Below are 23,231 nucleotides of genomic sequence, written 5' to 3'. Positions count from 1 at the left end.
ACATCTTTGCAAAGTTCTTCTTGTCTCTGTCTTTGTTTATGCTTTTTTCTGTCATGTACACAAACAGTTCAGGGCAGGGAAGAACTTAAAACACTTGAAACATAGCAGATGGAGACAGATAGTGACTAACACTGTCTGATGAGTTACTGATGAGATTCTTGTACTTTGAATTTTGCTCTAAGTAAAGAAACTTGCCTGGAGGTAAACTGGTATTTGAGCTAAGAGGAGGAGCCACCTTATGCTGTTGTACTTAGATTTAGGGAATGTTGTCCTTTGGGTATGGAAACATGGTCAGACAGTGATTCTGGAGGTTGCTTTGGCTCCCAAAGCACTTTTAATAGTCCTTTAGAAGACACTGGTCAATTGATAGGCCAGCCAAATGGCAGACAGGGAAAGAATAGGAATTCCTTTTTCCTGGGTTAACCCTGACATCAGTACTGTTCCATAGTGCTGTGAACTACCTGGACAAGGGAAAGCAGAGCATCTTCAGCAAGTTTGGGGATGATATGACATGGAGAGGGAGCAGCTGATATGGGTAGGGTACGGGTGCTTTTCAGAAGGACTTTTACAGACTGGAAAAATGTATTGAGAGGAATTCCATGCAATTAGTTATGGTCAAAAAAAAAAAAAAAAGTTTTACAGTCCCTGATGGAAAAATCTCTGTGCAATAGCAGAAGCTGGTGCTTGGAGAGCAGTGGAGATATGGGGAGCTCATGAGACAATAATGTGCCTTTGTGCACCAACTGTGTTCGGTCATGGAAAGTGAGCTTGTTAGTGGTCAGACTACATCTGGAGTATTGCCTCCAGCTGAGGTGGATATTAAGAGGAGATTCTTTACTGTGAATGTGGAGGGACGCTGAAAAAGGTTTCACAGAGAAACTGTGGATTCCCCATCCCTGGAAGTGTTCAAGGCCAGGTTGGTTGGGGCTCTGAGCAACCTGGTGTGGTGGAAGGTGTCTCTGCCCATGGAGGGGGCTGGAACTAGGTGGTTCTTAAGGTTTCTTCCAACTCAAACCTTTCTATGATTCTTTCAAAACTAAACTCCTGCATGAGTTGAGGCAGCAAGTAGTGCATCTTGACTCAGAGGGGGTCTGATAACACTTTTTTGCCTGTTGTGATCTGCAAATGTTCCTCTAAGAGTTTAGATTCCTGGCTGTTTTACTGGAAATATAAATGGCCCAAAGCATGGGCCTGCTGAAATAACCTTTGTTGTTGGTTGCTGTTCTTTGTAAGGCAAATAAAGTAGTTGTTTTGCCTCCTAAAGGAGAAAAATATGCACAATCTGCTTTGTCTTGGGTAGCAAAAGAAATAATATTTTGGTCATGATTCCTGCTTCCTCTTGCATCTCCATACCTGCAAGAACTTAAGTTATATTCTCATTGAGCATATCATATGATATATCATATTGTATCTTCAGGCATCATCCTAAATTTTTAAGTTACTGTGAGCTTCTGTCCTGAAAGAACTATGGGCTTAAGACAGAATTTATTCTTGAATACTCATTTTTCATTTTTCCTTCTAAGAGATCAGGTACATAAAATAAACAACAGATAAGGTGATAATGAGCTCCAGAATCCAAATATTGCAAAAAAGTATTCCTCAAGGTAGGACAGCAAATACATGCTGGGTATTTATTTCCTTGATTTTGAATTAATTTCCCAGCTTCATGCATCTGCTTTGAAAGTCTTATGAGAATGTCATTATTCATATAAATAGTTTCAGTTCTGGAAGAGGTAAAAAGTCATCATTTCCACCCCCACCTTCACTCCCTCCCCTCAGTCTCATGTTAGTCATGGTAGTTGATAGAAAGGCTTAACCAAATACTCTGACCAATGCCTTGGACATGATGCAAGGCAATGAAGATGTTCAAGCCCTGTACAGAAGAGGTCAAAGAAATCCTTGGAGAAGGCAAAACTTCCGAGCTGTTGTTTGGTTGGGGTTTTGTTTGCTTATTTGGTGTTTTTTGTGGTTCGTAAACACTTCTGTTACTTTTAGATTTTAAAGGTGTAAGTGTATACCACAGAGCATGTCTTTCTGTGCCCAACTCATTTCAGAGTCATAATGAGCATGCCCTAAACCATAAAAAAGATTAGGAAGCAACTAAAGAATAAGTAGCAGTGTTTGCAGTGTAAAATGGTGAGTCAGAGTCATGGGTGCATGTGGCCACGGACTTGGCAAAATGCTGGACAATCTGCAGTGAAGGGAGAGGGACCCAAATTAAAGTGTGTATCTTTTTTTGTGAGTAGGTGTGCTTTATTTTTATGGTTTTATTTTTCTTATTTGATGGCATTGCTCATCTAAGCAGTTCTTTATTTAAAAGAAAATTGAGAAAAAAAATTCCAGTGTGCACTGGCTAAATAATAATATGGATAACATGAAGATTTTGGCACAAAGAAAACTTAGAGCTTTTGTTCTTGTTTAGCTCTGTGAGTAATTTCCACTTTATTTGACTCTTGCTGCATGAAAATATCTTGTGTGCTGCCAGTGCTGATTAATATTTTACCATTTTAATTCAGAGGGACATGTACAGAATGTACAAGTGTAAGGGCAATCAGATGTTGACAACCTGATGTGATTTGATCATGATTAATAATAACTCTGCAGGACCTGGCTTGTTTATAGACTTCAAACCAACCAGCCAAACAGCCTCACTACCAGCACCCCATCCCCCAGTATTCTCACCTTCTCTGATACTAAAAATCTTCTGTGCTTATGTGCATGTCAGTGTTCTCTAGAAGCTCCTCTTTTGCTTTCTTGCTTGCAAATCTGAGCCAAATTATGGATTGTACTGGCAGAATTTCAGTTTTGTTATCAAATTTTCCCATTTCAAGGAGTTAACACTTTTTTTTTCTATTGGCTGCTCTGCTGAAACTGGATCTTGAGTAGATGAGGGTAAAATTCTGCTAAGCTACTGTTTCCAGAATTTCTGAAGCTTTGTCCCTTTGGTGTGATGTAGTGTATGAGCAACAAAGTCTAACCCCAAAGTACTCATTAATTTTGGTTGTTTATTTAAAAATAATTTTTTAAAAATATAATCAAACATAGCTATTGTTCTCTTATATTCCTGGAATCAGGACAGACCATAGTGTGAACAGGGAAACATTCCTCTGAACACACATAACAATTTTGCTTATTTTGGGTTAGGGGTTGGTTGCCTTCCTAAATCAGCATCCAGCAGAGATCCTTGCTGTCAGAGAGGAGCAAGTAAAAAGCAAAAGTTTACCATTGTGTACTGCACTTAATACATAGGCTTCCTGTATATTCCAAAATAACTTCTCAAATCTTTTTGCTTCCAAATCTAAACATCATAATCCCTCAGCTCACCAGAGAGATCACTGAGGAAGACAGTAAGGCTTCTTGTAGCTCACAGTATCCTCATAGTCTAAATAATTGTGACTAGACTCTCTTTCAGCTATATCATTTGTGTTTTTCAATCTCTTTGTGAAAACAAAATGGATGAATTTTCCCTTTTCAAATCAAATATTGAACAGTCTCTCCACTGAATAGGAAGCGTGTTTCTAGCAGCCAGCTGCTGCTTTAGAGGGAGGTGGCAGAGGTACAGGATGTATGTTGTGTTCAGAGGAATGCACTCGAGGTCAGCTTGGCAATCATCCACTGCTGCTGTGCTGTGTGTATATCCATTTTTAGCATCACTTCTGATAAATCACATATGTAGATGTCTTTGCTGTGACAAATACATTTCTTAAATTTGAAAGTTATTCCTTCTGAGCTGGGGACTGGATGCATTTTGGGGATTGGTTGTTTTGGATCATGTAGGACTGAACTGAAAATCATTTCTGGGACACGTTGTCTTCATTTTGTAGCTTCCAGGTATGAAGGTCACAACTTATAAAGTTTTTGGAATAGAGGGACTGATTAACAGCTGAATCTGAAACCTGTTAGACTACAGATTTTGCTGTATTGTGTCCCATGATACTGTGGGATTACCTTAAAATCAAATATTAAATTGCAATTTACTGAAGCAATAGAAATAGAGTATTTCAAGAGCAGAAAACTACCCCCTCAAAAAAAAAAAAAAAAAATCCTAGTCTTACAATATAGCCTTAATTTGTTATAAAAAGCTTAATGGAAGCTTAAATAAAATAATTTTAAATAAATGACAATGTACTATATGATATAATGCTACTGAATTCCAAGTGACTGGAGTCCAGATGAGCAAGTGCTCTTTGCAGCCTGTCTGATGCAGCTGTTTTCCTGTTGATGACAGCATTCACTCCTAATGGTTATAGTGCTGAAATCAGAGGTAACTCTGCAAACCACAAACTCTGAAAACCATAATTTTTCTTTCATTAATTTCTGTTCAGCTATCTCTTCCTTCTATAACCTGTAATTTTGAGACAAAAGAGTGTGAAAATTTAATGTTTCTGCTGTTACAGTTGCAGGAGGTTGCTAGAAGTAATATGACCAAAAGGATCATTATAATTCATACTGAGCTTTCAAATTATAGATTCAGAGCTTGAATGAAAGGGTCAGAAGGGTTTCTGGGTGAAATAGGGGACAATATTGAGAGATGATGATGCTTAAGCTCCATTTTTTCATGGGAATGCTGAGGATCTTTGCCCTGCTGGTAGTTAGGAGAAAATGAGAGTGGTTGATGTACACTGGTAGCATCAGACAGCTTTCAACTGAAGAACCATTTAAAAGTACTGTATTCTTCTTTCTCTTCTATTAAGCTGAGAGGGATATGGTTCATACTTCTGACAATGTAGTTTTCTCATATTTAGCTTCCCAGGATGTGTTAGACATGCCAATTATGCTTCAGGGCTGGGTGTTGGACCATGTGGTCTCCTGTTATGTCTTCAGTTTGTGTATTTATAGAACTCTTATTGATCATTTAATATAATTTTTCTGTTAGTTCTCACACTTCATGAAACAATAGTAGAGTAGACAGAGACTCCCCTTTTTGTTAGAACTCTTAGCTCCTCCTGCTTAAAAAAAACATCAAATTGAGGAATGGACTTCTAAAGAAGCTGCATGGGAATGGGTGCTGTGACAGGTGAATGTCCAGCTGTCTAGAAAGCTGCTGGCATCATCTATGCCTGATGCTATGGGTTTTTATCTTAAGAAGTTTTTTGTTGTTGTTGTTTTTTGGTTGGTTGGTTTTATTTTTTTAGTTGAGGCTTGGTGGAAATGGTCAAGTCTTTCTATTTTGCCTGAAAATTCTCTAATACCATTTCAATAATATAACAGGCAATGCAGAAAGGAGTCAGGAGCTTTTTGCAGTCAGAGTGTGCTTGGTTTCTGCTGAGTTTTGCATGGTACAAATGTGTTGCAGCAGAAGGGTTGGAGGCCTCCTGCTGAAATTTGGTATAATGACCAAAAGCATGAGGAGCAAATTACTAGACCTGTCTTGTTCACAAGTTTCCTGCTACAGGAAAATAATCACTTACTACTAGACAGTTTATTACTTTAAAAAGAATAGTGAGGCTACAAGTGAAAGTAACTTGTAGAAATCCTTTCTCTGAATTTATTCATGTGTTTCTGGTTCTTAACAAACTAAAATACAGGACTGCTCTTCTACAGAGTAACAGACATTCTGCATTGCCAGAGCTGCTTATTATTTTCTTAAGTAAGCATTCCCAAAAGACATTAAAGGTGAGATTAGAATATAGCTTCCATAATATAGAAAAGAAAATAAGAAAGACAAACGATTCCTGATATGTAATTGTTTTTTTTTTTCTTTTTAAAGAGGTATTTTAAAGACACATTTCCTTTGACATAGGTGCCCACTCACACAATCTGCTGTTAGTATGTGTTGAAATACTTCTTGTTGCTTACTTCCTGAGCTATGTCACTAAATTATGAAATTCAGAACTTCCTTTTTCATAGAATGACTTGATAATGGTCATTCTGTGTCTACTTTAAAGATTGCCTCCCAAATAAGTAGGTTTACTTGCACAGAATCACTGGAATGTAAGGATTTCTGCTTGTGGCACTGGCATTCCTTTATAAGGCATGGGTAGCTGTGAGTAGATGTCTTTTGTTTTTGTGGGTTTTTTTTTCTTTAATAGTTTACTGGTTTTGAAATAAATAGATGTCCTCTGGGAGAGTCTCAGAAATACGTGAAAATCAAAATATACACAGTTTTTCTCATCTTGGCCTGTAGCTGATACTTGTATCAGATCTCTCTTGAAGAATTAGAACTCAGCAGGAGGCCAGTAACTTCTCTAGTAGCCTGGGACCAAACTATTCTGTGCAGGAGAGAATCTGTGGTCTAGATGTAGTTTTTCTGCTGATATCAAAAAGAAAGCTTGTTTCTTGCTGCTGTTGAGGACCAAGCCATCTGCCAATGTCCAAAGGCAGTTGCACTAAACCTAATTCTCATGGCTTGGGAGAGCAGCAGCAGAAGCAGAACAAGAATGTGTTGATCCAAGGCAGTTACCCCTACAAAGAGAAACACAGGCTTGTGACCTTCCTCATTGCACACCATGGACTTGTTTTCTAATTTGAACTTGGTTTCTGACATTTTCTTGACCTTTCCTTCCTATTTTTCTGTATGAGAATAGTGATGATCTTTGAAATTATGGACAGAATATAAGGGGTGAGTGTCACTATGGCCCCCCACATCATCACCTTGCAGCACATTGCCAAAGGTTTTATTTTCCTGAAAGCTAAGTGTAGCTAATAAGTTTACTAGAGTGCTGTTTAAATATATCAACATGTATTTATAGATATATTTCTAGATGTCAAAATATCAAATATATCCTGGCTGTTTAAAATGTAAATACAGGCAGACTGGATAGAAAATTTTTCATTGTAGTGCATATATACACTAGATATACACATTTGCACCATATTGTATTAATTAAGGAACATTGAAATGAAGTTAATTATTCACCCCTGCTGGTACTGCATTCTTTGGACTATTTTTCTCACCAGTGCAAAGACAATCAGAACTTCAAAACTGTCTCCAAAAAAATTTTTACGTGAAAAAGATCATTTTAGTAGCTCTGTTTTGTGCACATATGTCAGTCTTGTCCATTTCTCAGATTGTGGAGTCTTTCTTTGTAGGTGTGTCTTGATTTATCCTGGATTTTTCCTTTATCCTTATGTATAAGTATCTAATTGTAAGTGCAATTAGAGGCAAACGATGAAAATTCTAGACCTTTCAAGGTACAGTAGTGACTCATATGCTAATATTCTCTTGTGTTTCCTTATAGCAAAATAATAAAATCCTTGCAAGATCCCTCTTTGCTGCATTACGAAATGCCAGCAATACTGTACAGCAATAGGCTGTACTAGGCTGATTACTTTTAAAGAAAATGGTCTGAAATAGAGACAACCTGCTGTATGTCTCTAGTACCATATATTTGTCAGGAATCCACCTGGAAGCCCCAACTGTGACCAAGACAGTTTATGCCAAAGTCTCTTTTTCCTTCCTTTTTTCCCCCAAACTTATGGGAGGAGGTTGACTGCAAAGAAATCTCCGAGCCATTGAAATATAAACAAAAATAAACCCAGGAGTATTTTGGGTGGCTCCAGTGGAACATGTAGCTACTGTTGGCCTAAGCGGCCTGGTAAATTTGGGTTGTAAAAAAGATAACTCTCTTGTGTGAGCTAGCATGAGAGGTGGGTGGAAGTTTTAGGTTTTGTTGGTGGTGGAAGGAGCTTCTGGGTAGAGAAAGGCAAGATGTATTGTAAAATGAATGTGGTGTTCTGAGAACTCTTACAGACTGCCCAGAAAAATGCTTGTTTGGCTTGAATCTGGCACCTGTGTCTCTAGATCTTAGAAACCTCTGGCAAAGTGGTGTCTGATGAGTTTGGAAAGGAATTTAAATCAAATCAATGTGTATTATATGAGTGGATCTGCTAAATGCATTTCAGGAATATTTTCTGCATTCTTTGCCACTAATAAGTTATCCACATGCAGTGGGCTAAAGCATGATGTAATATTTAGTACTGCTGAAATACCACTGCTCCTCCTGTACCTCAGATTACCTCTGCAAAGACTAACTTCAAGTTCTGGTTTTTTGTTTCCAAGTTTGAGGAAGTATGAGAGCTTCCTGTATCTGCATGGAGGAGACAAGCTCACTGAATACCCATAATGTCGTGAGTTACTTTATTGTGGTTGCATTGGTTTCTCTACATTTCCTTACTCTCCTACTGGTTTTGGTCCTTACTGTAGGATAATTTATAGAGGAGGGAATGTACAAGCTATTCCTCTTCCTCTTTGTTTTGCCAGTTCTATCTTTGTTTGCTAGCTCTGTCCAAGAGCAGTCCTTCAGTTCCTGTACAGACTTTTCAGAATCTCTTTAGTGAAGCCTAAGGAGAAAGGAAAGCCCTGTGGCCACAGTTCCCACCCATATGCTGCTCTGATGTCTGTTCTGCTTTCACTGGGAACTTAACTGGTAAATAAAAAGCACAGAAGAGAAGCCCTGGGGTTGGGCTCTTCCTCAGAGCTGGATTTACTCTTTCATTGCTCAGAACCACATCCAAAGAGCTGTCTGTGATCTCTCTTTGAGCCTTGTGAGTCTGAGCTTTGGCTGGCTCAGCTGTCAGACGCTGAATGTCAAACCTAGAAGGCTGCTGCTTTTCTATGGAAACACTCTGTGAGATTGCAGAAATAATCAGGCACGTCTGCTGGTTGCTGTGCCCTATTGTTGGGTGCTTCCAGACAGCGAACTGAATTGTCCTACCTAGACAAACTGAGTTTTTAGCTGAAATCTGCTCTACTTTTGTCATACTTCTTGCTTATTATTTTTTAATTTAATGCATTAGTGTGACAGCTTATTCTGCTGTTGTGAGGCAAGCCTTTTGATGTTGGCTTTCCACTTCTTTCCATTCATGCACAACTTGCAAAAAAGAGCCAGCCCTCTTGCTCCTGGGTAGGTAGCACCAATATGAGCTGTTTTATGCCTCAGAGGTGCAAGGCCTGAGCTGCAGTGTGCTCTTGAGGGAGCCTGTGCAATCATACATTCTCCTTAACAATTCTTCTGTGTGCTACATTTTGCTGTTGACATAAAAATAATTCAGCATTTACAATGTGAAATTCTGCTAATTAGCTGTGTCTATTATCAGCAGTTAGCAAGAAGATTTTCTTTACTAGAGGAAGGGGCTGAAACCTAGAGCCTTTCAATGGCTGGATTTTCTTGAAATTAGATTTTTTATAATTTATATTCCATAACAGTTGAAAATTATATTTATCATTGTGCCTGAATAACTCTAGATATGCTTTAATATTGGCTTCAGGAAGAAACAATATCCTTGCTACAGGCATTACTAACTTGAAGGCAGTACTGATACAGCTCAGTGGGAGGGGTGCCATAAACTGCTTGGAAATGAAAGCAGTTATAGTTTACAGAATGTGTTTCAGTGTATTGGGCTGGTACTCTGCCAGATCTGAAAATAACTATCTTTGGAGACAAAACAGTAGAAGTCTTGTTTCTTATATTTCTGTAACTTGAAAGTTATTCTGGAGAATTGTCTAAGAAGGAAGGATAACTTCCAGGCTTGTGGACCAAACAGATAAATAAGATGGCCTAGTACAACTTCTGTCCGTGTTTCTTTGTTGTCCTTTAAGTGATAGTTGCCAAAAATAGGCATCCACAGGAAGGGCTGTTGTAACACTGGAGGAAGGATGGCTGCAGGGGATGGAGACAGTGTCACTGAGGTGGGGAGAAGGAGATAGCTCATCTCTGCTGTAAATGCTTCTGTAAACAGCAGCAGTTTGGAAGGGAAAGCTTTACCACCCAGAACACTGACATCGTGTGAATCAAACACTGCCTGTCAGAACAAAAGCAAAACAGCTGCCCTTTTTTCCACACCCAGCACACACGTCCTCTCAGGGCACCCTGTGAAAGAAAAATAAATTCCATAGTCTTGTTTCCTGTGGCACTGAGGGGCATGTGCAGCCTGAAATTGCTGGGGAAGTAACGGAGCGCAGCGCACCAAGCCTGAGGTTTCCTTTTGCATCTTCAGAGCCTTTAGGCTTGCTTGAGAGAATGGATGTATTTTATTATACTCTTAAAAATGTGGACATCCTGTTTCCCTTGAGGTGCTTCAGTACTGATGATAAAAGGAACACATGACCATTTTGTGTCCCTGTGCTTATCAGTGGTGGGGCTGCACCTCGAATTCTGTGTTCAGTTCTGGGCCTCTTACTATGAGAAAGACATGGAGGTGCTGGAGCGTGTCCAGAGAAGGGCAGTGGAGCTGGGAAAGGGTCTGGAACACAAATCCTGTGAGGAGCAGCTGGGGGGGTTTAGGCAGCAGAAAAGGAGGCTCTGGGGGGACATTATTGCTGTCTACAACTCCCTGAAAGGAGGTTATAGCAAGGTGGGGGTCAGGTTCTTCTCCCAGGTAACAACTCATTGTCCTTCAGTTTGCACCGGGATGGTTTAGATGGGATTTTAGGAAAAATTTCTTCATTGATGGGGTTATCAAGCATTGGAACAGGCTGCTCAAGGAAGTGCTGGAATCACCATCCCTGGAAGTGTTCAGAAAACATGTGGATGTGATCCATGTCTCAGTGGAGAATACAGTGATGCTGGGTTAACAGCTGAACTCCATGATCTTGGAGGTCTTTTCCAACTGAAAAGTTCTGTGAGCGTATATTTATATTGAAGCTGATTTCTCTGTAGAAACAAAGGTGGTGCTATAACAGAGCTGATCTATGTTCTATTGTTTTACTTTGCCTGGCAGTAAATGTTGCAACTGTCAGGAATTATAAGCTTGCTTCAGTAGAACTCTAAAAAATGATATAACAAATGGGCAACAACTTGAAACCATCTGTGTGTGAGGCCTGCAATGTCACTTACTTAGATCCTGTGGTTGGTTTTAGTTAAAGCTTTCAAATCTTATGCAGACAATGGCAACCAACTGTTGTCTGTATGCCTCATTCTAAACTCACAGAACTTGTTTTGGGTGAATAGATTTTTAAGTGGTCATTACCAAAGAGACACACCCACCCACCCTTATGCAATTAAAAAAAAAAAAATTCTAAGGCTTAGTTTCAGATTTCATCAACGTGAATAAAATGGCAAAATCTTGGGCTGTCAGATAGCAGCTGGGACTGGAAAAGCTGAAGCACATGGTGTCATTGTTGTGAAAGACAATCCTTTCAATGGAATCAATTCAGTACACTGGATGTCAATATGTTTTTTATTTTCCATTCACGTCTTCCAGCTAAAACCAGTTTATTTCTAGACTTCTGTCTTTGAGCCAAGCAAGAAGGAGAGATGACTAAATTTTCTTTTCTTTGTCCACCCCTCCTCAGAATCATTTGGGATGTGCTGTTTTCCTCTGTCCCTTTCAAGGAGCTTGAATAAAACTTTTGTCATATGAATAGAGGATACTTTCTTCAGTGTTAGTCCATATATGTTACCTATTGCTTCTATCAAAGATTGTAGTGTGTCCCATTGTCCCTTGCTTTGTGTGATGGCTGCTCCATGTAGTTGATTTTTTTTATTGTGTCTTTGTAAAATCAGACCTAATAATTAAAGAAATTCCAAATAAGAAGCTGAAACGGATTCTGACTGCTGTTGCCCTTCATTCTGCTAGCATTCCTCCTATAATGAGTACAGCTAGTTCTTGTTCAAGAACAGATGGTCTAAGGGTTTTTATGGTGTATGGAACAGGTTTTTCAATACCAAGATGGCTTATAATATTTCAGTAAGCAACTTAATTTTTAAATACAAAGTTGGAATTAACATAAATCTAGAAAACTGTTTTGTAGGAGGTGTCCCTTTCATGATGGAAAAAAGACTGAAACTGAACTTGAATCCCTATAATTTTGAAGTAATTATGCTAAGAATTGTAATTGCTCCATTTTTTAACCCCAGAAATACATAAATGCATAAAAATCTCTAAGTACATCAAACCTGATTTCTGAGCCACTGTCTTTATTTTTAAGAGGCAAAAAGGAAATGGTGTTGCTGCCTTTCATGATTCTTTAATACTGAAAACTTTTATTATTAACAATTGGCAAGTTAAATAGGATACGGGTTTTTTTCCTTACTTTGTTTTACTGCTGTTGCTGATGGATAATTAGGTTTGGTGTTCATATAAGCTTAAGAATTTTTTGATTATGTAAATATTGCTTATTTAGAGGAAGAAAATGGATTGAAATTAGCAGCATGAGTCAGAATGGTTGGCTAGTGCTGGAGAGCAAGTTGGCAGACCTGGGTTTTGTCCCACACCTTTCACCAGTATCCACAATAACCTTGTGAGTTCTGTGAGTTCCTTCTGAAACCTGGGTCCTTGTCAGCTTTATGTGGTTGGGACTTCTGTGTTGATTACAGATACTCGTGCTGTCAGTGGGGATCTGAAAGGCTTCCAATGGTAATGTACCAGTAAATTTCATTGTGCTTGCTGTGAAACAAAATAAATATCCTTGTGCAGTAAGGATGAGGAAAAATGAAAATTTGGGTGGGAGGAGAGAGAAAATCATAGAGCTCCGTATCTGCAACCATGTGCAGAAGAAGACATGTTTTTGTGATGGTGGGGTCCAGCTCAGGGTTTTTAATCTTTTAGAGGAACGAAAGCTCTTCTGCAGGACTAGCTAGAAGATTAAAGGAGAAAGGAAACCATTTTTCCTTCTTCAAACGAATTGTTTGCTAGACCTAAGTTAGCATGCAAGAACTTGAGGTCCAAATTTGGTGCAGCTTCAAGCCCTTTTTTTTTTTTTTTTTTTTTGGGTCATTAGTCATAAGCACTGAGTGTTTTTGGGAGTGAGGCAGAGAAAGTGTGTGTGAGTCAAGGCTATTGTACATTCAGTGTTTCAAACCTTAAATATTTTGAGACTGTACAAGTCATCAGTACTTAAAATCTTAAATGTTCTTTCAAAGCCCTCTTATTTTGCAGAGAAGATCATTATGGGTTGGATGTGAAAAGCCACTTTTCTTTTCCCTGCAGACATCATCAGTGGGAATTCTCTGCGCCGGTGCACACACCTTCGCTGTAGGTATGGAGCTGTGCAGGGTCTGGCCCGGTGGGAGCAGAGGTTTCAGGCACACCTTTGATATGGAAAAAAGCCTTTTCCAGACACGCCTCTGCTGGCAGTGCAGCAGAAACAGGGCAGTTTTGCCTGCTGCCGAAGCAGCATTGATGCCGGCAGAGCAGATAAGCCTGACAGAAGCCCTGGACCAGAGCAGAGGGTCCGTGCAGTTCTTGTTGAGCAATAGGTTATAGTATCTTGAGGGGAGCGATTTCAAAGTCCGGGAGATAGAGATCAGGCAGCAAACGTTTCCAATCGTGCTGAAATCAAACCCATTCAGGGGAAATAAGCCTGCCTTCAGAAAATATTGTTAGGGTTCGGGAAAGCAGATCCCAGCTAATTTCCCTGCTTTGCCAGCAAATAGAACGCCCGCTTAGCTTCACCTCCACCTCGGCGGGTGTTTCTCCCCGCACACGGCGGGAGCAGGCAGTGCCAAGGTTAATCTGGGCAGCTTTTGTCGAGGTGTGGCGGAGGCAGGGCACCTGGCGGTCCGCCCAGCGCGGCCCGGAGCTCGGGCGGGCTGCGCACAAAGCGCTCGGCGCCCCGGGCCCGGCCGGACCCCGCGCTGCCGCGAGCTGCGGAGGGCTGGTTACCATGGAGGCTGCCATCTGTTCGCTCCCTGCTGGAATGTGATTATCCTCGCTGGGTTGGGAACCAGCAAAAAGCAGGGGAGCGTGTGCTGTCGGCAATTATCTGCAATGGAGTGCGTTAATGGAAGGCTGGAATTAGCTAGCTGGAGGAGCACGTAAAAGGATTTTACCAAAACTGTTAATGATTTCTAGACAAGAGGAGCGAGCTTTTTGCAAGGTCGGTGCTAAATTCATTTTGTACGTAGGTCATTTTTAATTGAGGTAGTGGCTTTAAGATTTGAGGATGGTAGCACCACAGAAATAATGCTTTATTGTTAGGAGTGTATGGGGGGGATTGTATTTTAAGGATCTTCGTTTGTCTGTTGCAGTTCAAGCAGTTTAATCTGGGGTAGTTAAAGTAGTAAGTCAGAACAATAACTGGCCGAACTGACACAAATGGAGCAATCGGTATCTCTCGTCTTTATGAAATGCTGTTTGCTGCCAGATCTGTTTGATTTACGTGTCTTTTCACGCTGGTTGCTTTTTGTTTGATTTCTTTTTGGATGTGATACGTGTTTGCTTTTCATACTGGCATGAAGGGTGAGACGAGGGGGAAATGTTCGAGCAGAGCTGTGATACAATGGATGTTTAGGGTATTTTATGCAGTTTGCCCAGAGGAAGCAGCGTAAGGGAGGCAGAATGCAGGAGCAGGTTTTCCACTCCTCGTTCCCACCCACCCTCTCTCGCTCTTTCTAACTCGCCATCTGACCAAACATTTTGGACTATTTCTCTTATAGACCTTAGTTGTATAAAGACGTGACATGAGTTTTTGGGATTCTCTTCATATATTGTGACTGTTTTGATGGCAGGATTTAAAATGAAGGGGAAAATAAAATTAAAGGTATATCCTTGTAAGATTTTCTAGTCCTGTAAGATACTTTATTGCTGTGTTGCAGGAGCTAGGAGTATTATTTTTTTTCCATGATATATGCATGGTGAACATTTTAGTGCAACTCAAATTGATGACTTAAATGAGGGACGTTGAAATTTAGCACTCCAAAAATGCAAAATGTTGCTTCAGCAGATGTTTTTAGTCACATATGGGTTTTCCCTTTTCAAATAAAGGTCTTATGCTGCATGCCTCTTGCCAGAACTGCCATTTTTATTTGGTGCAGGGGAGAACATTACTAGAGTCTTTTAATTAAAACTGTGTCAGTTCTAATTCAACCACTCTGTCCTCTGCTTTTATGCACTGATAATGTCAGGGCATTGGAGTCTGGACGGAAAGTTACTGACAGAGTTAATAAGTCCCGATTGCAACATATTTGACTAAGATAAATTTTTAACATACAAGATGCTTTTCAAGTCTTGGTGCCTAACAAAAGTGTGTGTGGGAGGTTGAGAGGGTCTTTATTTCTTTGAGTACTTTAACTGTTTGTGGTAAATGAGCCTCTCTTGTGCTTTTGGGAGGTTGGTATATGTGCCTGAAGTCCTTTCTGACTTTCATGTAACACTCTCATGCTGGCAGAATTGGGTGACCACCCTTAATAAAAACTGTATCAACTTGTAATTTAAAAAAAAAAAAACCAAACCCTTTTTAAAAATTCCCTTCCTTCCCCAGAATTTAAGTATTGCTTTGCCTTTGAAGTTGGTGATTTATGCAAAACTCGCTCTTAATGGGCTGCAGTGGACTTGTTCACACGTGCAAGTGCCAAGTCTGTAATTGCATTGTCAGGAGGAAAGGGCAGATTGGCTTTTGTGCTTGGAAAGAGATTAGACTTTCACCCTTCAGGTGTTATCCTGGACCTGCCTGGAGTGAAGGGCAACACTCCCAAGGTTATGCTGCTGTGGGTTGTGTTTCTCTTCCCTGCTCTGTTTCGAGGAAGGCAGCTGCTGCCCACAGGATTCACTGTCACTGTGTGTGAATTACTATCTCGCTGGCAAGTCTTCAGAGACAGCAACTATCCTAAGGGCAGGAAGGTACTTGTGTACTTGTGTACTCTTTCTGGAGGTGATTTCTCCTGATTGCTAACCGGGTCTGTGCTGAGGAGCCTGTTTTCCTACTGTCTCTGCTAAACCTGTGTCAAGGATAAATAGGGGACGGCACATTCTGCATTCTCCAGTGCTTATATTCTCATGAGCATCATGTAAATCTCCCAAACACTCTTAGGCAAACAATTTTGTTTTAAATTTCTGTCTTGATTGGTCTATATGTGTCTGGATGCCTTTTTTATTATTAAGTTTTACTTTAGGTCACTAGGTCAGTGTTGATTTGTGGATGAAGGATTTAAAGGCTAGACACTTTAATCCATTTGAGCATCTGGCCTTTCATGGTAGACATCCCATTTCCATGTAAGAGAGGAACTGTTAAATGTCTGGTGGAAACTAGTGATTTTTTTTTTTTAAAGGCTTTTTTTTTTTTTTTTAGTTGTAGGTAGATTATTGCAAGTGGCTCTGATGTTTATGCTTAATGCAAATAAATGATTGTCAATGTAATCTGCTACATGATCTCTTGAAGGAGATTTAGTCTAAAATACAGGCTTTGGGGGCCAGCAGAGATGATGGGTCATACTGAGTAGTGATTTGGTTTGGGTAATTTTAAGTGGGTAAGCTAAACTTAGGTACATCATCTCACAATAAAAGGGCATTTTGAATGAGCACTCAACTAAATAGTGCCTAGAAATGGAACCTGGTATATAATGAGCTCATAATAATCTCATTTATAGTGTCTGTGCTCACTCAGCTTTCAGGAAACTTGTCATTAAATGGTAAAATCCTGAGTTAATATATAGGAAAGTGGCTTGTGCATAAACGATCACAATTGTTTTCTTCAAACAGACAAGTCTTTCTGCTTTTCACTTGACACATGACTGTGGAATGCTGCTTGACATGACTTGGGTTTATTTATACATTGTGTTCAGGCTGCTGCTTGGTGGAGGTTTTAAACATGCTTCACTTTCAATACACTTTGGTTTTGCCATTTACTCGTGTATCATGAACATTAAAACAAAACCAAAAAAAGCTCAGGCTCCTGACTGTCTCCTTACAGCAGCATGGCTGATTCAAGGTTAAAGTCTGCAGCTCCCTCTGAAAGGCCAGCTGTTTTGGAAAGCCCTGGTGCCTGTTTACAAACTGTTCTCTTTGCAAGTCCCATGGAATAATGGAGTTCTGCAGCCTCTGGATGTGGGAGGATAAACCTGCTGACACAGGCACTGCTGCTGTTGGTCTGTTTGCTGGGCATTAGTCACTTAAAATTGCTGGAGCCTTTTTATGCTTTCTGTGAGTGGGGTCAAAATTCAGGCATTAACACTTCTTTTTCCCACGATGCTGTAAAGCACTGTACCAGATTTTAGAAAACATCCAATTAGTTGAATTTGTTCTAAAGCTGTTCACTAACCTAAACCTCTGCAGTGAGATGGTGAGTAACTAAATAGGAGAGACTGACAGATGAATTATTTTTGTGAATTGTGGTAGTTTTTTTTAGTCTTTTCTAGAGGGGCTTGCATTTTGTACAAAAGTGTTTCTGTCCTTCCTTGCGGTTCTGCCTTGTTGAGGTGTCTAATTGAAGAACCTGAAGACTCGGGTATTCTGCAAATAGTTTCAGAAAATATTCCTCCCTAGTAATTGTTATTCAAAGTTGGAGGAAAACAGGATGGGAAGAAATGACTTCATGCCAGCAACAGAACATCTTGGAGGGGATTTTTTCCCCCAGTTCATCCAATTGCTCTTATTATATAATTAGCTGTTCATTTTAAGTATAAAAATACTACTTGGACTTATAAGAACCATGGGAATTGTTTACTTTTTGATGACTATCTCAGCAAAATAACTCCTTGAGTGCATTTGGGAATGTGGAGCTCAGGACTGGAAGGAGCCATTTGATCATTGAGGGGGTTTTAGTGTGGGATTTCCCCACTGCCACCCTCAGTCACAGGTAGCCTTATAATTTACCTGCCATTTAGATGATCAGCAGGTTTTCTACTTGCACACTGCAAATCACAGACTCTTATGGCTATGGGAAGCAAACTTTAAAGAGAACTTTAAACTCTGCTAAATGATGAAAAGTCAGTGTTACACTATGCTTCAGAAACTGAACAAGAAAGATTGAAGTCATTGTGTCATGAGATCCCTGTCAGCAGAAAACTCGAGCAGGCACTTTGAGACATGAATTCTGCTATCAGGATGATGCTTTCTGGGCTCAAGCCAGTCTTCAGTGCTTCAGATGAATGGTAACCCAGGGCAGCCAGATTTTGAATTGAGGGGAGAATAGTCTTCTAGTCCTGACAGATGGCTAGCAGAAGTGTTTTTTCAAGTAGAAGTGCTTTCCAGCTGCTGATCTTTGGAGGAACCTTCATGGCAAGTTTTTGTGTAGTTCTTCTTGCCTGTCTGTAGACATTTTTCTGGCTTCTGCCTTCTTTAGATTGTACTTGTTTGACTACCACAAATGCCCTTTACCTTTATGAGAAGGGTGTAGGTGCAGCTAAACCTGCTATTAAACATTGTTATAACTTGTCTGTTCCACTTTTACTTGTAATAACACTTACCAAAAAACCAAAACAAAATCCATGTTTACCTGCTCAATTAGGTGTTGGTGTGGTTTATAGTTCTGAGTAGAATTTTAAAATTTTTTAGCTAAGATTGAAACAAAGATTTAGGCAAACCTTTTTGGCAAAGGCTCATGAACTGAGGATTGAGACTGCAGAAGACCTGAATTGAAGACTTTTCTACAGCCAAGGGTTTTGTTTTGAAGTCATGAAGTAGTGCTATGGGTGGTGTGGTGTATTTCCTGGAGAGGTATTGAACACAGCCGCTGTTTGAATAGTAGAGGGAAAATTAACTCAAAAGGTTGTAATAATACTTCAAAGAACAACTTGATTCTTTAATGAGTCATTCCTGCAGGGCAGAACCTGAACTTCTTACCTGGAATTTTTCTTCATCTTATCTCTTTCTCAGTACTGGCATTGTTTGTGTTCTCCTATTTTCTACTAAAGCTAATAATTATTTTTTTATTCTCTTCCCTTTCTTAAGGTCACTAGGTCAGTGTTGATTTGTGGATGTAGATTTCCTGATGCTCAGGAAGATGAGTGAAAGCATGACATGGCTTTTTGTGATTCAAAATACTTTTATGGCTTCCCATACCACACTTGTAGCAGTTGCATTGAGATTGAGACAGAGAAGAAATAATTTATGCTCATTTTACTTGTTCAGTGTTGCTGAGTATTGTTCAGCTTTCTAAAACATCGATAGGCTTCACAGGTTATGTGAGATTACCTGTTGCCTTTCTTTAAAGATCCTGTGCCACTTTTCTCTACAACTGGAATAGTTCTCTGGCAGCTCTATGTGTCACAGCAGTTTCCAAGAGTAATTTTGATGTCTGTTCTCTTCAGTAGCTCTTGTTCACGCCATTGCTTGGAGCCTTATGTTGCTGTTATGACTTGGCCACCCACTAGAATGTAACTGGCAAGTGTTTTAGTCCCTTGGCTTGTCAAGATTTCTGTAAGTCTGTTTCAACTGTGGAAGCTGCTACAAACACTCTTGAAGATAGCTGCTAGAAGTCAAAATAAATTCAAAGGCTCAGTGATGGAATTAGAGCTTTGCCTGAGAACTGAAACACAACAGTTAAAATCTAATACGATGCAATACTCACAGTTAGCAGTGTAAGCACTGTTTGCCCTCAGTGAAGTCAGCACTGCTGCACTCCTCTGTTGTCTGCTAGCATCCTGTTATTTTGGGAAAATGCTCATTTTAAAATCTCAGTCCGGAAGAGTGTAGATGAAGAGCCTTGCCCACAAATTTTGCCTACTTGCTCTGCAAGCTGGGCCTGGTTAGGTCATACGAGATGAAACATTTGTGTATGTGTATGTGTTTATAAAGCTGATTTAATTGATTTTAAAATACAATCTTTCTGAATTAAATTTTCCAGGTTTGTCATTGATTTTACTGGTCTTATTCCTGGTGTTTCTCTGGTTTGCCTGAAGACTCCAAATATTCCAAAATTTTCCCACTGTTGAAAAATTCTGAAAACTGTAGAATGCATTTTTAGTTGCTGCTTAACACAGGACCAAAACTTCAGTTAGCAGCTGTGGTGGGTTTTTTTTGGTTGTTTTTTTTTTCTGTATCTTTGTGTCTTCCATTGAGTGTCCTCAGCTTGTCAGAAGTGTGATATTCCCTCAATCTGATACTAAACATTTTCAGTGCAAAACAATGTCCAGGATAGAGTCATGATGAGAGGGAAAAGCCTCTCAATCCAATGTGATCTACTTAGGGCTCTGTGATACTCTAGTCTGTTCATCATGTTTTCATGGATTAAGATTTTCTTTGCACTGCTTTAATCCTGTTTATCACAAAATAGAGTGGAGTTTTAGAGTTTCCTTCCATAAGAAAGACAACAGTGAAACCTGGCTGTGTCTGTTTTATAGCTGGCATCTTCTCTGATCTGGGTTTTTAGAGTTCAGAGATAGCAGTAAAGGAACTGGGGGGGGGAAGCTTATTGATTCTTTTTGTGTTGAAATAAATGATGAAAAGTCTTTGCTGCCTGGCTGAGGAGGTCTGGTGTGTGGATGAGAATAATTTAAAGGAAATTACAGTTTCATTAGTATGGATGTGGTCTCAAAGGCTATATTTAACTATCAGCACAACTTCACTATATAAGACCAGTCACAGCTCTCTCTGATCTTTGACCCTTACTGCTCCAAAAGCCGAAATACACTTGTACATTCTCTTATTGGTCACCGCTGTCTGTATTTTTACCTTCCCTTTTTTGAATCAAACTGGTGTGTTGAATTCCTTATGATCACTTTTCTCTGGACAGTTGAGGCACACAAGGCTGGATGGACTGGAAAAAAAAAAAAAAGCTCTGTGTATTAATGGCAGGGCAGAAAAAACCCTGCAAAGAAGGGTCTGATTTGCTGACTGTCCTGTAAATACTAGATTATATTTGCCCTAACAGGACAAAGTAAGGAGACTACAGCTGTAGATATATTTGAGGCCGAAGGAAAGAACTGTGACAGAGGACAGTTTTTTTTGTCCTGAAACTGATCTGGTGGTCCTTGCCCGCTCAGGAGGGTGGGACTGAATGGTCTCCATCCAAATCATTCTATGCTTTTGTGATTTTTAGGAACTGACAGCTTCTGGAGAAAGCTCATCTGATACTTTTCATAGTGTGGCTAGGAGGATGGAGGAAGGTGAAAGGGAGAATGTCTTGTGCTTTCAAGTTTTTCCTCCTCAGAAAGCATGGAGTCAGAGCTAAGGTGGAACAGGTTAAAAATGCCTGTACTGTCACACATTCTGTTTAAGAAATGTAAATGGGATTCAGGGAAAGACTAAACAAATTATGGTGAATATGGCTTACTGCAACTGTAAAATACAGTTGCACAAATTATATGGGTGATCCATAAACTGATGCTGTAAGCCATGGGTCTTGTGTGTTTGATGCCTTCTGCAGTGGATTACCCAAACATTTCCTACTGCTTTTCAGATAAAGAATATTTGACTGGTTTTTCAATCATTTTCCCCCTGGTCATATTTTATGTAGTCTTATCTAGCCCGGAAGTGTATTGATGCATTCCACTCTGCTTTTTGTTGTGAACCCTCCATGTAAGTTTTATTAACTCAAACCAAGAATAATTTGTATTTTATTTTTAGTATCTAGCACTGCCCTGATTTGATGTATATATGGAAGTGAAATCACGGTCCCTGCAATCTGATCTGCTTATTTTGTGAGTCTGTTGTTTGGATTTTTAATATGGAAGGCGTAACTTTAAAGTTAAGAATTCAGCCTTTCACTGCACTGCTGAATCTAAGGACAGTTCCTAAGTTCTGTGGTGGTCTTCCTGGATTGGGTCATAGCCTTTTCTTGTGGGATGCACGTGTGCTTTGTGTGGGACCAAAAGCTAAATTACCTGGAAAATTAGTCTGCTTCCCTAAATCATAACACGATTTTGCAGGATATATATTTATTGTTTGTGCATTTAGAAAGGAGGTTTTAGAAATAAAAACTGTTAAACTATTTTTTTTCTAACAGAAGAGTTGGCAAATCACACCCAATTGATGGAGACTATAGCCTTTGACCACTTTTCATGTCTAAAAGCAGAACTCCTTTAACAATTGCTGATCTTTCTTTACTAAAGAAGACTAATTGACAAATAAGCCACAGATTCTTGGATTTCAGGGTTATTTTTTCAAGTATAGAAGGTTCTTTAAGCTATAGAAACCCAGCTTTATATGGTTAGTGTAAAACATAGGGTTACCATAGGTCCTTTTGTAAACTCTAATAGAATAGAAGGCAGTCAATGACCTTTGATACTGCTCTCTGATTTAATTGCAATCATTCAATTATTTGTTTGGAGAATTTTGTAGCTGCTTGCATTACTCTTACTCCACTAAGTTGCAGACAACAAGATGCTACAGTGACAAATGCTGTGCAAGCATAGGACAAAAAGTTTTTTTCCTCTAAGAATTTCTGTTGTGTGTCCTTTGAGCACAACCACAGGCTCTCCCTTTGGGACACATAATACAACTGAGCTGAAAGGAAAGAAAAAAAGGATGGAAAGGTACTGCTATTTACTTTCTGATGATGACATGGTAATTGTTCATCACATCTATGTTGAGACTGCTTTTCCTGCAATGTGATGAAGTCACAATCTCCTTGCATGTGAACCAGGAGAGCTAGGGTGGAGAGTGATAGATGTTCCTGATTTTCAGAATTTAGAGGGGAAAGTGTCCTTTGAACAAATGTGTTTCTGTTGGGCTGCAGATCCAGTGTCCCTTAGTGTTTCTCACCTTGTTGAGGGTTAGCTGCCCAGCTGCCCATCTTTTTAAAGCTATTGCTCTTCTTTGTTGCAGTAGTCTTGAATACCCATTCCTAAACATCCTCCTTGCCTAGCCCACTTGTATGGACTTTACCTCTTCGTTTTCCTGAGGATCACTAATCTCTGTAGCTCACTTCCTTAATATAAAATTTCCCCCCATCCTTTGATTCATTATATGCCTGCAAATCTCGAGTTGTGATATGGCTGTTTCTTCTTTCCCTACATGCTACTTGAAGGGTGCACTTTAACAAGACAGCAGTTTTAGATTAGTTGTGTGATTTGGGGTTTTTTTTATGTATTTGTTTAAGCCATCCAGGCTTCTGCACAAAATCACTTGTTACTGGTTTTAGCCTATGCCATGAGTCATAAAAAGGACAGTATGTGGAAGGTCTGACATAAGTGAGGGTCACTTTGGGACACGGCTGTGTGGTATCCTGTAGCCGATCCCATTTCCCTAAGAATAGCTAGGACACAAGTCAAATCCTTCTGCAGAAAATGCCCAGCTCGTTATGGGGCTTTTAACAGCACCTCAGGAACTCTTTGGGGATGAGGACAAAATATGCTTTCATTTCTGCCCATGCCCAAAATCCTGTGATTTTCAAGTACTGGGGTGTCATGGAGAAGAGAGAGATCAGTGTGAGTCAACCAGAACTGCTTTATGGGAACCCTGTGAAAGGGGCCCTCCTCTCTTGGACTCACTGAGATGTCTGTAGATCTCTCACATGGAAAAAGAAAGTTGGGAGGTGTTTCCATATTGAAATTCAGAAGTTCTCCTTTTGAGTTCTGTGTCAGGGTGCAGGTGGGTTACTGATTCTTTGGCTGGGACAAAAATCCCTCTCCATCACTGGCTTACACCAACTGTGCACCACGTTCTGATGCGTGGTCTGCAGCAAACCT

At 39.8% G+C, this 23,231-nt stretch overlaps 1 protein-coding gene across 2 annotated transcripts in view; it reads left to right on the top strand.

Moving 5' to 3' along the window:
• FGD4 (FYVE, RhoGEF and PH domain containing 4) overlaps positions 1 to 23,231 on the top strand; it is a 102,076-nt gene that overhangs the window by 20,784 nt on the left and 58,061 nt on the right. The window contains exon 1 of one of the 2 annotated variants that reach the window (XM_021549370.3): positions 13,468 to 13,762. The exons of the other annotated variant lie outside the window; for it this stretch is intronic. The gene's annotated coding sequence lies outside the window, so the exon portion shown is untranslated. Of the gene's footprint in view, positions 1 to 13,467; positions 13,763 to 23,231 lie in introns of those variants that run through there. 2 annotated transcript variants of the gene reach the window in all.

Source organism: Lonchura striata, chromosome 5, assembly GCF_046129695.1.
Source record: "Lonchura striata isolate bLonStr1 chromosome 5, bLonStr1.mat, whole genome shotgun sequence".
NCBI lineage: Eukaryota > Metazoa > Chordata > Aves > Passeriformes > Estrildidae > Lonchura > Lonchura striata.
This window is presented reverse-complemented; position numbering and strand designations above follow the sequence as displayed.